Source organism: Ranitomeya imitator, chromosome 2 (assembly GCF_032444005.1).
Source record: "Ranitomeya imitator isolate aRanImi1 chromosome 2, aRanImi1.pri, whole genome shotgun sequence".
In the NCBI taxonomy this organism is placed as follows: Eukaryota; Metazoa; Chordata; class Amphibia; order Anura; family Dendrobatidae; genus Ranitomeya; species Ranitomeya imitator.
In genome coordinates this window covers 186246605-186265260 of record NC_091283.1, presented here as the reverse complement: position 1 = coordinate 186265260, position 18656 = coordinate 186246605, and the positions used below count along the sequence as shown (strand labels likewise).

The 18656-nt window shown below is 42.2% G+C and overlaps 1 protein-coding gene across 1 annotated transcript in view; it reads left to right on the top strand.

Moving 5' to 3' along the window:
• DUSP9 (dual specificity phosphatase 9) overlaps positions 1-18656 on the top strand; it is a 55160-nt gene that overhangs the window by 17372 nt on the left and 19132 nt on the right. Inside the window, exon 2 of the mRNA XM_069748297.1 lies at positions 9668-10192. The gene's annotated coding sequence lies outside the window, so the exon portion shown is untranslated. The remainder of the gene's footprint in view (positions 1-9667; positions 10193-18656) is intronic.

Below are 18656 nucleotides of genomic sequence, written 5' to 3'. Positions count from 1 at the left end.
GCTCACCACACCTCTAGATAAGTTCCTTAGGGGGTCTACTTTCCAAAATGGTGTCACTTTTGGGGGGTTTCAATGTTTAGGCACATCAGTGGCTCTCCAAACGCAACATGGCGTCCCATCTCAATTCCTGTCAATTTTGCATTGAAAAGTCAAATGGCGCTCCTTCGCTTCCGAGCTCTGTCATGCGCCCAAACAGGGGTTTACCCCCACATATGGGGTATCAGCGTACTCCAGACAAATTGTACAACAACTTTTGGGGTCCATTTTCTCCTGTTACCCTTGGTAAAATAAAACAAATTGGACCTGAAGTAAATTTTTTGTGAAAAAAAGTTAAATATTCATTTTTATTTAAACATTCCAAAAATTTCTGTGAAACACCTGAATGGTTAATAAACTTCTTGAATGTGGTTTTGAGCACCTTGAGGGGTGCAGTTTTTAGAATGGTGTCACACTTGGGTATTTTCTATCATATAGACCCTTCAAAATGACTTCAAATGAGATGTGGTCCCTAAAAAAAAATGGTGTTGTAAAAATGAGAAATTGCTGGTCAACTTTTAACCCTTATAACTCCCTAAGAAAAAAAAATTTTGGTTCCAAAATTGTGCTGATGTAAAGTAGACATGTGAGAAATGTTACTTATTAAGTATTTTGTGTGACATATCTCTGTGATTCAATTGCATAAAAATTCAAAGTTGGAAAATTGCAAAATTTTCAAAATTTTCGCCAAATTTCCATTTTTTTCACAAATAAATGCAGGTAATATCAAAGAAATTTTACCACTATCATGAAATACAATATGTCATGAGAAAATAATGTCAGAATCGCCAGGATCCGTTGAAGCGTTCCAGAGTTATAACCTCATAAAGGGACAGTGTTCAGAATTGTAAAAATTGGCCCCGTCATTAACGTGCAAACCACCCTTGGGGGTAAAGGGGTTAAGATTGATTTCAGTGAACAATTGAGCCCTGAGACACAATACCATCCATGAGTTTATTTGAAAAACAAAGCAATTAAATATTTATGACACTTAAATCCAATTTGCATCTACAATCTATATATATATATATATATATATATATATATATTATACCCACATAAAATATTGTCCCGTCATTTGACATAAATATTAAATCTTTTTCCCTGGTGTAAATGCCGCTGTTCTCCTGAATCCGGTGCTGTTTTTCTCTTGTTCCTGCCCCTCTCCGTTCCTGAGATATGGCCATCTCTTCCCTGTATATAAATGTAGTCTATTTAAACAACAGGGTGTGGCCCTTAGGTTTACGCCCACAAAGAAGATGTGATGACCATGCCCGCTTGTCTAACAAGATTACATTTATATCTAGGGAAAAAAGGGCCATATCTCATGAACGGAGAGAGGCAGGAACAAAAGAAAAACATCGCCGGATTCAGGAGAACAGCGGCATTTACACCAGCTATATATAACAAAAAAGCCATACTCATCATGGCAAGTGACCGATCTTTTTGAGGAGCATACTATAACACATAGCAGCCATAAATGGGTGTAGCATGATCAGTGCTGGCTAATTTCTACTAATTTACCAGGCACAGGTGATGAACTCCAGGCGCCCAAAAAAAGCCTTTCACATAGAACTAATCTCATTACTGTACGACGGGCTAAGGAGAAATATTTTGTGCCGAAAGGTGAATGGAGAGACTCAGTATCCCTCACATTAATGCATTACATTACTGGAGGGCGGGCATTAAAAAGCATTTACAAAAAAAACCATAATTGTAACTTTTACTATATTTATGACAGTGCTGGATTGGTCACCGGACAGGCAACAACAGCGCCCAGTGGACTCGATTTACTATAATGGGGTCCATCAAATCCCGGAAAAGCTGGACTACAACCGATATGGCTGCCATTATTACCATTGTGACTGAGGATGGGCGAGTGGAACAATTCTGCATTCCCCTATACAGTTTTAACTCATTATCAAATATCTCCAAATTTGCAGACAATATCCTGAGTTTTGGCAAACATTCCTGGTAATTGGTAGTTGCACGAAAACGTAGCCGAACATTGAAAGGGGGAATCCAAAAATTGGTCTTTTTGTCTGGTAGCGCATTTTCCAACCAAAGCCTTTGAAGAAGTATTCGCAGGGGTGATTATAACACCTTGGGGACCCTTCTTTACCCCTGCATCCATCGTAACGCCTGTGCATAGAGGGGCTGTCTAGGGTCCAAGCTCTAGGGAGTGCAGTGGTGGTGATCACACTTGGATTTTGGAGGTGCCCCATAAATGGATATCATACCACCATAATTGTGGACCACTGTTGGAGATTTGGTACTGAGGCCATGAAACTCTACCCCAAGTTATAGAGCAGTCTGGCCATAAGACTTTAGATTAATTTGTCCGGCCAACAGCTGTTCCTCTCGACTCCCCCATACTGTTGTGCATGGATGCCAGCGGGGACTTCTCGAGCAGAGAGGATTTGGAGTAAAGTACTATATTGATTTCTTCTTTGTAAGTAACTTGTAAATGATTTCTCCTGCCTCTATCAGAACGTGGCCCATGGGAGCTCGGAGGATTAGTGGCGTTTTGTAGCTACTGTTAAACCGTGAGCGTCGCCGCTGCATTAAAAAAAAATCCGTTTTTTTCTTTATCCCTTGAGTGGATGGTGTGAGCTAAGTAGTGTACTGGATGACAAAGATATGCTGGACTCTCATGGGGAAGAACGTCCAGAGCGTCCGATAGTAGGAGGAAGACTCCGGTGATGTCACTAATTGTCTAAATGGCTTTTTATGGTCTCGGGCTTAGCTTCCATTAGAGGCCCACTCTCACCACTGAAGATGCCCGAGGCTGTAAAACACAAATTAGGAGATTTTTTTGGTAATGAACTGAATATTGGAGATTGCCATGACCACAAAAATGTTATATTATGTTAGTCCTTATGGGGAAGGAAAAGTGGTTTCTGGCTAACTTGAGGTATCCAACATCATTGTTGTCGTTTTTTCCAAATAGGTGGCTGGTGTATAATTAATATATCCAATGTAATTTGGGTTATCCCTGCCACCTATTTGGAAAATCCAGATATTTGGGAAATCCCCTACTGCTTTTTGCCACTAGAGGGAGCCATTCACCATTAGAGGGAGCCATTCACCATTAGAGGGAGCCATTCACCATTGGAATAATTCACCACTTCCACCATTCACCTCTAGAGGGAGCCATTCATCACAAGAGGGCGCCATTCACCACTTCAGCCATTCATCACTGGAGGGAGCCATTCACCACTTCAGCCATTCATCACTAGAGGGAGCCATTCACCACTTCAGCCATTCATCACTGGAGTGAGCCATTCACCACTTCAGCCATTCATCACTAGAGGGAGCCATTCACCACTTCAGCCATTCATCACTAGAGGGAGCCATTCACGACTTCAGCCATTCATCACTAGAGGGTGCCATTCACCACTTCAGCCATTCATCACTAGCTGGCGCCATTCACCACTTCAGCCATGCATCACTAGAGGGAGCCATTCACCACTTCAGCCATTCATCACTAGAGGGAGCCATTCACCACTTCAGCCATTCATCACTAGAGGGAGCCATTCACCACTTCAGCCATTCATCACTAGAGGGAGCCATTCACGACTTCAGCCATTCATCACTAGAGGGTGCCATTCACCACTTCAGCCATTCATCACTAGTTGGCGCCATTCACCACTTCAGCCATTCATCACTAGAGGGAGCCATTCACCACTTCAGCCATTCATCACTAGAGGGAGCCATTCACCACTTCAGCCATTCATCACTAGAGGGAGCCATTCACCACTTCAGCCATTCATCACTGGAGGGAGCCATTCACCACTTCAGCCATTCATCACTAGAGGGAGCCATTCACCACTTCAGCCATTCATCACTGGAGGGAGCCATTCACCACTTCAGCCATTCATCACGAGAGGGAGCCATTCACCACTTCAGCCATTCATCACTAGAGGGAGCCATTCACCACTTCAGCCATTCATCACTAGAGGGAGCCATTCACCACTTCAGCCATTCATCACTAGCTGGCGCCATTCACCACTTCAGCCATTCATCACTAGAGGGAGCCATTCACCACTTCAGCCATTCATCACTAGAGGGAGCCATTCACCACTTCAGCCATTCATCACTAGAGGGAGCCATTCACCACTTCAGCCATTCATCACTAGAGGGAGCCATTCACCACTTCAGCCATTCATCACTAGCTGGCGCCATTCACCACTTCAGCCATTCATCACTAGAGGGAGCCATTCACCACTTCAGCCATTCATCACTGGAGGGAGCCATTCACCACTTCAGCCATTCATCACTAGAGGGAGCCATTCACGACTTCAGCCATTCATCACTAGAGGGAGCCATTCACGACTTCAGCCATTCATCACTAGAGGGAGCCATTCACCACTTCAGCCATTCATCACTAGAGGGAGCCATTCACCACTTCAGCCATTCATCACTAGAGGGCGCCATTCACCACTTCAGCCATTCATCACTAGAGGGAGCCAATCATCACTAGAGACAGCTTGAATTTATGTTGACCCTATTGGTCTGTACACATCTGTACGCAGTGAGCTCCCCCTTGTGGAGTCTACAGGTGAGGGGAGTTTGATAATGTCAATCTTTGGCTTTGTGAAGAGAAGCTCTATGCTTGCACCCTGCTTGGGTTGTGGCTTATTGGAGGCACAACATTGACGATAATGGGAATAGCAAGTTACCTTGGAGCCCTGTGGCAAGAACAGGAAAGGGGTCTGCAGATCACCATGACCTCATTAAGCTGTGATGTCACAGAGAAGGGCACTCAGCCGGGGTAGCAACATGGCACACTCCATCCCGTAATAATCACAAGCTGCACCTTATGAATAAGGAAATGGGCATCCTTTGATGTATGGACCCATGGCAGCTCCTACACCTGCTTACATGTCACCCCTCTGCTGATTGTCTCCTGTGTTGCCCCATAAGATAGGGGTTAATAACTAAACGCTGGGGACCGATTGTTGGCGCCCCCAGTGATCCTGAGAACGAGTCTTTGGATTCTTGGCTCTGTCTTGAATGGTGCGGAGGTGCGCATGCTCGATCTCTGCTCCATTCATTGTCTACGTGACTGTTGGAGATAGTGGAGCGCTGTATTCTGCTTTCTTCAGCAGTCCCATAGACAAGGAATGGAGGCGAGGTGGAGCACGTGCCTCTCCGCTCCATTCAAGATGGTCCCGGGGATCCTAATTCTCAGGATCACGTGGGGATGCCAGCGGTCAGACCTCCTATAGTAAGGATAAGGTATAACTTACAATTAAACCCCTTAATAGATCACTGCATAGGGTTTGCCATGTAGTTAATTCATAACATCTTCTGGGGTGAATATTAATATGTAACAAGTGAGGATAACCCGATCTGGCAAGAACCACTCGGCATGTGCCATGAAGGCCAATAGATCATCTCTTAAGATTAGCCAGATTCCGCTACTACGTAGAAGATAGCTATATTATCCGACCGTTCTGTGTCTACATCTCCTATGCACCCTTATGTATCTCCATGGTAACAGACTACAAACAAACCCTAACTCTGTAGTCATCCGTCCTTACTTTTTTACATTCATCGGATTAATGAGAAGCAAGAGGCAGATGCTGCAGGAAAACTCTATAATTGGGCTTGTTTGCATATTCATGGAGACACATAGGTCTGCCTAGGAGCTGCAAACAGAAAACGGTAGTGGTAAAGATGAGGAACTGGCAACCTATTGGAGGAGTAGAGGCAGCACCACAGCTCTGAAGGACCCTCCATTTCATGAATGTCACATTTTAGCTGGTGGTGGAGGACTTCCGGTAATGAGGCGCTTTTGCCATAATATTCTATATGTGCTTCGAGGACCATGAGAGAATGAATTACTTCATTGTACAGATGGGAAAAAGATAATTACCAGTTGTTTTCAAGTCATGTACATTTCCTGGAAAGTCCTTATGTCCCTATTCATGGAAATATAAAAGAGGCTGCGTATATTACATGCTCCATGATTGCCGGTGTAAATCAATATTCTTTTCTATAGCGGATCTCGCCTACTCCTTAGTCGCTATTCCGCGTACATAAGGAGCTTATCACCCCCCCAAAAGCCTAAAACTAAACTATAAAGCAAGCGCTCCCATCCAGAGAATAGCTATACCATTGTAACCTGCTTCTTTATATGTCACATAACAATATTCCTAATTTTACAGCATTTTTACCACAATCTCCTGTGGATTTTTTATTTTTTAATCTCATTCCATTCACTGCAGTAAACAGAGATCTTAACAATGAAGAATTGAAAGCATAAAAGGGCCCCCATTCATTATCGTATTTGCGCTTTTATTTTTAAGCCTATTTTTGATTCACAGCAAATTGTGTTTTTTTTTCTATTAACTTATTTGATATTTTTCCGCTTGGTTTTTATTTTTATTTTTTGTTTTTTTTTGCTAGATGTTTGCAGGCAATCGATTGCGATTTAAAAGAAAAAAACTTGCCACATCCTTACACTAATAAACTCCAGTTTTCTTCCAATACCCCCCTGGAATGATTTTACGTGCACCTCAAATTTTTCCACAAATTTTGCAGCATTTTTAGAGGAATATGAGACTTTTTTTTTAAGCAAAAAAATAGGTAAAAGATAAAAATAAAACAGTTTTGATTTTGTGCAAAAATATGTTGCTCACATGTGCCATTTTGAAAAATATGCCACGAAAGATCCATCTGTAAATACAAGGCAAAAAAATGACAAGTGACTTGGAAAAAAATGCAAATGATGATTTGGACCCAAAGTACTGTATATATCCACAAAATCTGACCATAACCACATTCAGAACATTTTTGGACAGATTTTTTTTTTTTTTGCATATTCTACTTAGAAAAGTCAAAGATCAGACCTGTTGAATGACAATAGGACTAATCCTTGTTCAGATGCGTGGCAGGAAAAGGCAGACCCCTTGTGCATGTAAATAGATTCTTTGGTAAAAAAAAAAATTCTCTTTGAAACGTTTTTATTGCTTGCATAACTTTTAGAGTTAGGCTACTTTCACACTAGCGTTAACTGCAATCCGTCACAATGTGTCGTTTTGCAGAAAAAACGCATCCTGCATAAGTGTTTGCAGGATGCGTTTTTTCTCCATTGACTAACATTACGCGACGCATTGCGACGGATTGCCACACGTCGCAACCGTAGCGCGACGGTTGCGCCGTGTTGTGGCGGACCGTCGGCCGCAAAAAAACGTTCCATGTAACGTTTTTTGCAGCCGACGGACCGTCTTTTCCGACCGCGCATGCGCGGCCGGAACTCCACCCCCACCTCCCCGCACCTCACAATGGGGCAGCGGATGCGCTGAAAAGCAGCATCCGCTGCACCCGTTGTGCGGCGGAGACAACGCTAGCGTCGGTAACCTCGGCCCGACGCACTGCGACGGGCCGAGCCCGACGCTAGTGTGAAAGAAGCCTTAAACATAAAAACACATAAACAGGATAAAAAAGGATTCACACGTCTCGGTATCGATGTGAAATATACTAAAAATACAACATAGTTATACTTAGCTCAGTGTAATAGTCAATGGCAGGCAAGCGGCAGATTTATCCAGTTCTGTCTGCTTGTTTGTTGGTTGAGAGGGCCAGTGACGTACCGAAAAAAATCAGGGGTCCCTTTTGCTAAGGTCCAAATTTGTGCTTTAAACCATGGGCCCCTGGCTGCCATTAAAAGAAATCTGTCACCATATTTTTTCTGCTTCATCTGAGAACTGCATGATATAGGGACAAAGACCCTGATTCCAGCGATGTATCACTTACTTTACTAGGTGCAGCAGTTTTGATAAAATCACAGTTTTTTCTGCTGTAGATCTAGTAGTTCTCGGAATGCTGAGCTGTATATATCCCTGCCTACACCACTGATTGGCTGCTTTCTCTATACACTGTGCATAGACAGAAAGCTACCAATCAGTGGTGGGGGCGTGGTTGGACCAGGAAGCTCAAGGCACCTAGTCCTGTAGTGATAATCTCCTGCTGATAAAGCACTGATTTTCTTGAAGCAGCAGCACACAGCCTAGTAAGTGATGCATCGCTAGGATCAGGGCCTCAATCCCTACGTCATGCTGATATCAGATTACATAGTAAAAGTTGCTGATTTAAACAACCCATTGAGTTCATACTATTGCGTATTGCGCCATATGGGAAACATGGGAGTGACAAAAGGCAACCTCCCATCTAAACGCTTAGATGCCATGGTAGCTGGTAAGAAGGTCATCTAAGGGGGTTTAACTTCTGCAATCTGCTCAGTGTAACAATCAATACCAGGAAAGCGACAGATTTATCCAGTTCTGTCTTCTTGTGTGCTGGTTGAGGGAGTCAGTGGTGCACATAGACATCAGAGGTCCCTGTAGCTGACCTCCAAATTGGGCCCGAAGCCATGGACCCCTTGCTGCCATTAATCAACCCCTTGACTATATGCATTTGCACCATTGGGGCAAAATTGGAATAACAGGCAACAACCCTCCGTCTAACCGCTTAGATGCCATAGTCACTGTTCAACATGTCATCTAAAGGGTTAAACTTTAGCCATCAGAGCTAGCACCAATTGAATCAGTTGAATCAGGGGGGTGTTTGGTGGGCAAAATAATCATCATTCGCTGGGTATAGAGTGGGTTCAATGCCTGAGCCAACGGCATACAAATCCTCCTCAGTGGATTGTGGGAAAAGTGGGAGGACACTAGGCAAATGAAGACCCCATAGTAGTCGTGTGGCCTGTCACCATTAGAGGGCAAAAATATTCACATATTTTGCATGATTATAAAGGGGGGTGGCTGGGTAGGAGACCACTCGATCAGGTTCCTCGGTGATGGGTTCCACATGGGCACCCACAAAAATTTTGCCTGGGCCAAAGTATTTAGGTGTAGGGTGAGGGTGAAAGACAGCTCAGCTGCTGTTCTGGGTCCATCTGTCAAGTATTTCAGCTCTTTAGATAGGTTGTGATGGGCCAACTAAATCTTAGTACTCCATGTGTGGAAAAATATGGGTAAAGGAATGTAACAACAGAGGGTGGAGGGACAGAATTCGATCACCAGCCCTAGCACCTGACGAAGCCCGATAGGACTCCCAATATAGGAGAACATCAATACTATGGAAGGCACATGATGTTCGTTGACGCTGGTAGAGGTTTTGCATTGAGGCCTATGAAGTCCAATCTGCACCTCTGAGTGATTCGATTCCATAAAGATAACTCATTTGGGACCCATGGTAATAGAAGCTCATTTCATAGCTTGCACAACTCTCTTTTAGAGATTAAACTCCATGACATTGGAGGAAAACCAACAGTAATGGTAGTCCTAGGCAAAGACTGGGTGTGAACTAGAGGTGGAGCCTTTCAGCCAGGCACAGGAGAGGAGCTTAATGTAGATTTTCGCAGTGATGACCTCTGCTCTATGACCAGTGGTGATGAATGATGAAGGAGCTCACTCAGCACATGGAACGATTGTGTCACATCCTCTACCCAAACTGAGGTCATGTCAGTAGGAAGCCTGCTAACAGCATGCAGACCAACCCAGGTCCTGGGGAGGAAATTGAGGGGGTGAACTTCCAGGAAAATGGGCAGTGAGATCCTCTCAGTTTGGTTCTCAATGACTCCTCTCAGTCTTACTGTGTTGTTTTTTTGCCTTTGCAGATCTAAAAAACGTCAACGTGGGACACACTGGACCATTCAGCATTGGACCCCGAAAAATCAAGAAGCCGAGTTGTCTGACTTCTCATACTGGAAGACACCTGGATGCCTTCTCGCCAAAGACGCATGACCAGAAGGAAGGCCGCTGTGTTATCTGAATTGCAGCTTGGAATGTCTTGTGGTTTTGGATAGGCTGGAGAAGACGCCTGTAGACATTTCAGTTTGGGAGGACCATATCCAGAACTATTGCACGAAAGAGATGCTAAACGCAAGAAAATATAGGACAGAAAGAGAAAACAGGATTTATGAATGAGTAGAAAGGAACGTTAATCCGGAAAAGTCCCATAGATAGTCCTGTAGATGGAACATTGACGTTATTGAGCTGGATTAGTAATCTCACACCACTTCTTCAATCCTGGTAAATCCGATAATGATTGCCTGGAGGATCCGGCCCACATTCTGTTTTACATTGTCATAATAATTCTTGCTTTGAATGACCTAAACAAGAATGGAACATATATGAGCAAGGTAAGTGTTAACCTCAAGATGTGAGGAGATACAGAGGTGCCAAGGTAATTGAGAAGTGTTTCTTTTTTCCCCCCACTACCAGCTCCTTTCTTATCCATAGATTGTGGGTGATCCTAAGATTCAGCTCCATTCATAGTTTGGAAACTCCTTTGTCCATTGAATTCAACCTATGGCCTATCACATTGATTAAGAGGAAGGCAAACCCCCCCCCATGAAGCAAAAGATCATTGCCCCATATTAGGGGGGAAAAAATCCTTACCAATTACACATATGGCAATCAGACTAGTTTCCTAGATTAATATCCGGTCTCCAGAATCTGATATTTAAACCTGTGTAATTTTATTCATCATTGAATTTGTTGAATCAACTATTACAACATATTGTGACAAAGAGTTTTATAGTCTCACTGCTAGTACAGTAAAGAATCCATAGTCTCACTATTAGTACAACAAAGAATCCATAGTCTTACTACTCATACAGTAAAGAATCCATAATCTCACTGCTCACACAGTAAAGAATCCATAGTCTCACTACTAGTACAGTAAAGAATCCCCAATCTCACTACTAGTAGAGTAAAGAATCCATAGTCTCACTGCTCGTACAGTAAAGAATCCATAGTCTTACTGTTCATACAGTAAAGAATCACCATCTGTGATCATAATTAAACCTTCTTTTAATCATCATGTAAGAACATGGTGTGATGTTGAGTCACTTCTCACGGACAAGCCATGAGTTGGGATAGTCAAGGAATCCGAAGGTCAAAAGCCAGGAGGGTACATCATAAACAGAAGTAAGAGATAAAGGCATAGTCAGGTAACGGTCCGAGGTCAAAATATAGCGTTTCAGACAAAGGGGTTAAACAGACAGAGTGTCAGAACGAGGTCCACGATCAGGCAGCGACAGATCATTTAGCAAAACACTAGGCACAGTGAAAACCAACCACACTTAGCTGAAGCTATGTCTGGCAGAGGTCTGGGACTGACACCCCAGCTAAGTAGCTGGGCAATCAGCTGGGACAGAGAACACCTGAAGGCAGCCCAGCACCATCCAATCTCAGATTGAACAGCTGAGCTGTCAATCAAAACACTGGCAGCTCAGCACGCCCCTGCATCAGACTGGATGACAGAGCTGTCTAACTGCATCCCAGACACACTGAGGGGTGGAATTAAGACATATGGCAGACAAGACACAGCCCTTGTACAGGAGTAGCACTATATAGGCTACGTTCACATTTGCGTTGTGCGCCGCTGCGTCGGCAACGCAACGCACAACGCAAATAAAAACGCACCAAAACGCATGCAAAAACGCTGCGTTTTGCGACGCATGCGTCCTTTTTTGCAGAAATTTGGACGCAAGAAAAATGCAACTTGTTGCGTTTTCTGCGCCCGACGCTTGCGGCAAAAAAAACGCATGCATCGCACAATGCAGCACAACGCATGTCCATGCGTCCCCCATGTTAAATATAGGGGCGCATGACGCATGCGTCGCCGCTGCGTCGCCCAACGCAAACACGCAAAACGCTAATGTGAACGTAGCCTAAGATAAAAAAAAACTACATTTTTAATTTCAGGCAGCATTACGTAGAGTCTTATGGCTGCTAAACCATCTTCAGTAAATCAGCAATAGACATGGGGCTTTAAGGCCACATTGAAACTTTCCTTTGTGGTCGAATATTGATTTAGGAACAAAGAAAGTCAACTTTGCTCAATAAAGTAGATGTGGTGACAAGTGCTCTGAGGATGGTCCCAGTACCAGAATGTGCTCCTAATCTTTGAAGTTAACGTACCTCCAACCAATGCCTTCACAAATGCTTTTTTTCTAGATTATAAGCCATATTTTTTACGCCATTGGGACTTCTTTATTTGACCTTAAATCACTCAGTTGCCTCTCCTTTTCTACTCTTGGGTCTTCCAGGCAGTTGATCACAGTTTGGGATCTCTCCGTGTTCTGCTGTGGAACCAATCAGCCACTCTGCCTTGGCCAGGTTATTTCGATACAGGACTAGTGCTGCAATGTGAATATGTTCCTCAGGGGAATACAAGCCTAGCTACAGCTCTGGCTTCACCTATATCATTTCAGGTTTTGGGCATTTTCTACTCATTACTATGACGCCGTTTTCTTTTTTTTAAACATTGTTTTATACTGCACCAGTCTTTGCGGTCCAGAAGGCTGCAGAATGTTCTTTTATTTCCATGTGCTTTATGAGTCCTTGTCGTCTTATCATCTCATCCCTTCGTGTTCGGATGTGATTTATTAGACGCCAGTTAAATCTGGTGACTGATGATAAGTTCATTTGTCCAGTTTTTCAATACACATCCATAAAGCGTGCAGAGTGTTCCATGTCCTAATACATCGGCCGGGGTAGCAACAAAATCTTTGTCCAATCTTTTTTTTTTGTTGGAAAGGTTTGCCTAAAAAAAAAAAAAGGTCACAGTTTGTGTTGCTCAGTGATCAGCAGTAATTTACAGTGGCATGCAAAACTTTGGGCACCCCTGGTCATAATTACTGTTACTGTGAACAGTTAAGCAAGTTGAAGATGAAACGATCTCTAAAAGGCCTAAAGTTAAAGATGATACATTTCCTTTGTATTTTAGGCAATAAAAAATATTTTCTTCATCTTTTACATTTTAAAAATGAAAGAAAAAAAAATGGTCTGATTCAAAAATTTGGGCACCCTGCATGGTTAGTACCTTGTAGCAGCCCCTTTTGCAAGCAGCGTAGCTTGTAAATGCTTTTTGTAGCCAGACAAGAGTCTTTCATTTCTTGTTTGAGGGATTCTCATCCATTCTTCCTTGGAGAATTTTTCCAGTTCTGTGAGATTCCTGGGTTGTCTTGCATGCACTGTTATGTTGAGATCTAGCCACAGATTTTCAATGATATTCAGATGAGTGGACTGTGAGGGCCATTGTAAATCCTTCAGATTGCGCCTTTTGAGGTTACCTCTTTGTGGATTTTGACGCGTGTTTAGGATCATTGTCTGTTTGTAGAAGCCGTCCTCTTCCTCTTTTCACCTTTAGCTATTTTACAGATGGTGTTATGTTTGCATCAAGAATTTGTTGAAATTTAATTGAATCCGTTCTTCCCTCTACCTGTGAAATGTTCCCCGTGCCATTGGCTGTAACACAACCCCAAAGCATGATTGATCCACCATCATGCTTAATGGTTGGCGAGATGTTTTTTTCCTGAAATTCTGTGCCCTTTTTTCTCCACACATACCTTTCATCATTGTGGCCAAAGAGTTTTATTTTAATCGCATTGGTCCACAGGAATTGTTTTGAAGATGCGTCAGGCATGTTTAGATGATCTTTTGCATACTTCTGGTGCTGAATTTTATGGTGGGGAAGCAGGAGAGGTTTGCTTATGATGACTCTTCTATGAAGGCCATATTTGTGCAGGTGTTTGTGAACAGTAGAACAATGTATCACAACTCCAGAGTCTGATAAATCTTTCTGAAGGTTTTTGCAGTCAAGTCAGGGTCCTGATTTGCCTCTCTAACAATCCTATGATCAGTTATGACTGAATTTTGCTTGGTCTTCCAGACCTTATCTTGACCTTCACTGTTCCTGTTAACTGCCAATTCTTAATTACATTTCAAACTGAGGAAAGGGCAACTTGAAAACACTTTGCTATCTTCTTATAGCCTCCTCCTGATTTGTGTAACTAGACCATTTTTATTTTCACAGTGCTAGGCAGCTGCTTAGAAGAACCCATGACTCCTGTTTGTGGCACAAGGTTAGAGGAGGCTGAGTTTTTATAAAGCTGAGCAATTTGCATCATTTGGCCTTTCCTAATGATGATAGTGAAGAAGTCATAAGTTCCTTAACAAGCTAATTTACCACTTTAACCCCCAAGTTGGTTTGCACATTAATGATCAAGCCAATTTTTACAATTCTGACCAGTGTCACTTTATGAGAATATAGCTCTGGAACGTTTCAATGGATCCCACTGATTCTGAGAATGTTTTTACATTACATATTGTAGTTCATGATAGTTGTAAAATGTATTTGATATGCCTTGTGTTTACTTAAAAAAACAAAAGAGAAATTTGGCGAAAATTTTGCAACCTTCAAACTTATTCTTATAAACAGTTCTTATGCCCTTAAATCAGAGGATTTTGTCACACAAAATAGTTAATAAATAACATTTCCCACATGTCTACTTTACATCAGCGCAATTTGTGAAATAAATATTTTGTTAGGAAGTTATCAGTGTTAAATTTGACCAGCGATTTCACATTTTTCCAAAAAATTTACAAAACCATTTTTTTGAGACAGCATCAAGTGACTTTGAGTGGTCTACATGACAGAAAATACCCCAAACTGACACTATTATAAAAATTTCACCCTTCAAGGTGCTCAAAACCACATTTAAAAAGTTTCTTAATCCTTCATGTGCTTCACAGGAATTTTTGGAATGTGGAAGGAAAAATGAACGCAACTTTTTTACAAAAATTTTACTTTTGACCCCAATTTGTTTTATTTTTGCAAGGGTAGCAGGAAAAAACGGACCCCAAAATATGTTGTGCAATTTCTCCTGAGCATGCCGATGCCCTATATGTGGGGAAAAACCATTGTTTGGGCGCACTGCAGAGCTCAGAAGGGAAGGAGCGCCATTTGGCTTTTTTAATTAAAAATTTGCTGGAACAATTAGTGAACACCATGTTGTGTTTGAAGAGCCCCTGATGTGTTTAAACAGTGAAAACTTCCCACAAGTGACAACATTTTGGATCTAGGCCCCTCAGCAAACTTACCTAGATGTGTGGTGAGCACATTGAACCCCCAGGTGCTTCAAATCTATATATATAATTGTCTAAGGGTTTTTCCGTCTGTCTGTCTGTCTGTCCTGGAAATCCCGGCTCTCTGATTGGTCGAGGCCGCCAGGCCTCGACCAATCAGAGACCGGCACAGCATCGACGTAGAAATCCCGCGTCTCTGATTGGTCGAGGCCGCCAGGCCTCGACCAATCAGCAACGGGCACAGTGACGATGATGTCATAAAGGACGTAGAAATCCCGCATCTGATTGGTCGAGGCCGCCAGGCCTCGACCAATCAGCAACGGGCACAGCGACGATGATGTCATAAAGGACGTAGACATCTCACGTTTCTGATTCAGCGACGGGCACAGTATCGACGTAGATGTCATAATGGTTGCCATGGCGACGATGATGTCATAAAGGTTGCCTCGACCAATCAGCGACGGGCACAGTCTGCCGCGAATTCTGGAATCATCATTGTCCATATACTACAGGGACATGCATATTCTAGAATACCCGATGCGTTAGAATCGGACCACAATCTAGTAAGTGTATAACGTGCTGTGAAAATAAAAAAACAATTCTAATTTTTCCCACAAAAACGTTTTTAGCCCCAAATTTTGCATTTTCATAATGGTAACAGGAGAATTTGCACCATACAACTTGTTGTGCAATTTCTCCTGAGTACACCGATACCCCACATATGGGGGAAAACTACTTTTTTGGTATTGTGCAAGGCACAGAAGGGAAGAAGCGCCACATTGGAGTTCAGATTTTGCTGGAATAGTTTGAGGGTGCCATATCATATTGGCAGAGCCCCTGAGGAGCCAGAACAGAAACCCCCTATATGTGAACTCATTTTACAAACTAAACCCCCTAATGAATTAATCTAGGGGTGCAGTGATTATATTGACACCACATGTGTCTCACAGAATTTTATACCATTGAGCGATGAAGAAAGAATTAATTGCATTTTTACCACTAAAATGTTGTTTTAGCCCCAGTTTAATTTTTCTAAGGGCTAATAGGAAAAAATGGACCTCAGTTTCTTGTAAAAAAAAAATTCTCCTAAGTACGCCAATACCCAACATGTAATCAGGAAATATTTTTCGGGCACAGTGCAAAGCTCAGAAGAGAATGAGCACTATATTTATAGTGCAGATTCTACTGTTATGGTTTGCGGGTGCCATGACCTACTGGGAGAGTCTCTGAGGTGTCAGTACAGCAGAATCCCCCATAAGTGATCCCATTTTACAAACTACATCTCTCAGTTAATTCACCTAGGGGTACAGTGATCATATTGACACCATGGGTGTGTCACAGAATTTTATACCATTGCGCAGTGAAATATTTATATTTGTACCACCAACATTTTGCTTTAGCCCCAGATTTTACATTTTCACACAAGAAGTGGGTAAAATTGGCAACAAAAGTTGTCCCACAATTTCTACTGAATGTGGCAATACCCCATATGTGGCTGTACAGTACTGCTTAGCCATACGGAGAGACTCGGGGGAGGAGCCATTTCACTTTTCCAGAGCCTTTGTACTACCAGTTGCGTGTAAGTCCCCTATATTTCCATTAACAGATGATGGATCTGAGAGGGGACTTGCTTTTTTTGTGGATTGAGAAGAAGCTTTTGTTAATAACATTTTACATAATGTTTGCTGTCACATTTATCCGGAGCTCTATGCTGAGCACTTACATCAGGGTTTCCATCTAAATCTCTGAGTGCCGTGATTCAGATGAGACCCCCGAGGGATCCATTCACTATAATGAGGCAGCAGAGTTACTTTGGACTCAGTCTGGCCTATGTTCAGCAGTGTCCTTTTCAGGAGTGCACAAAACTGTGGCCGACTGCACTTTTATGTATGCCTAAAAAGACGGACATAGCTAGATCACAGGTCAGACGGTGTCCAGAGTGCCTTCATCTGCCTCATTATAGGGAATCTTCCGCCTTGGGTTCCGCCTGAATCACGTATTTCAGAGATTCACACTGAAGCCCCAGTGTAAGCGCTCAGCGCAGTGCGCAGGATAAATGTTGGCCGAGTGTTACTGCGATCTTTGGAAGGTAGAATGAAAAAATCAACAACAGGTGAAGAATTGGTTTTATTTATTTTTTATGCCGTTCCTCATGCGGTATAAGCAATTAGATTATTTTAATCTTTGGGTCGATGCAATTACAGCGATACCAGATTTATATATTTTTTTATGATTGGCTGCTGTCATACAATAAGAGATGCTTTTTTTTTTGCAAAAACTATTTTTTGCATCGTCATAGTTTGAGAGCTAAAATTTTTTCCATATTTCAGCCCACAGTCATGTGAGGGCTTGTTTTTTTGTGAGATGAGTTGACGTTTTTATTGGTACCATTTTGAGACATATGACATTTTTTAATCGCTTTCAATTCATTTTTTGGGAGACAGGAATGAACAAAAACCAGCAATTCAGGTTTTTTTTTTCTATACCATTCAGAGTGTGGTAAAATTGATAAGGCAGCTTTAATCTTTGGGTCAGTACGATTACAGCGATACCCCATTTATATAGTTTTTTTATGTTTTGGAGCTTTTACACAATACTAACTTTTTTATAGAAAAAAATAATTATTTTTGCGTCGCTTTATTATGAGAGCTATAACTTTTTTTATTTTTTCGCTGATGGAGCTGTATGGCGGCCTGTTTTTTTGTGGGGCAAGATGACATTTTCAGCGGTACCATGTTTATTTATATCTGTCTTTTTGATTGCGTTTTGTTTCACTTTTCGGCAGTATGATAAAGCATTGTTTTTTTTGCCTTTTTTTAAAAAATTTTTCATTAAAGGGATTAACCAGGATTGCATCAGGATTTGGTCAGGATTTTATGCAGGTAAAATCCTGAACAAATCTGCACCTGAGGTCACTGGTAGGTCACCTGCGCTGTCCTTGCGTTTTTTCTGCAATGTAAGGACATGCTGTGTTCTTAAAAGACGCGCCACATGTGCGTTTTCGCGAGTCTGCCGCATGCGTCTTTTACTGCATAGTGGAGACAGGATTTCATTAAATCCCCTCCACTATGCTGTAACATCTGGACGCTGCGTCTTTGACGCTGCGGCTCAACGCTGCGTCAAAAACGCAGCGTTTCCTGAACATGGAAACATACCCTTATAGGTCGGGTCGTTCTGGACGCAGCAATACCAAATACGTGCAATTTTATTTTTTATATATATCTTTCTTGTAAAAATATTTATTTATGGGTACAATGTACATATAGATGTATTTATTTATATTTTTTTATTTTACTTTACACCTTTTAACTTTTTTACTTTGTCCCACCATGGGACTATCATTTTTTTGCAGGCTGATTGCTTCTATAGCATGGGCATACAGCAGCATCCCTATGCTATGCAAACTGTCAGCGCTGCACTGACAGACAATGTTTCTTCACCATGCTCTGAGCATGATCAAGAGACTTTGCTAGCTCTGGTGAGAATATGTTCATTTTTCTGCCTAAAATAGAAAAGAAATGTGTCATCTTTAACTTTAGGCCTTTTAGAGACTATTCCATCTTCAACTTGCTATAACAGTAATTTTGACCAGGGGTGCCTAAACTTTTACCCCACTGTATGAATGAACCATGAAAGAAGTGTACAATTTCCCTGCAGCGCCTCCCCAGGAGAAACAAAGTATTACTTATTTGAATAAATGTAAATCACAGATGTGCCTCGTTTTCCGGA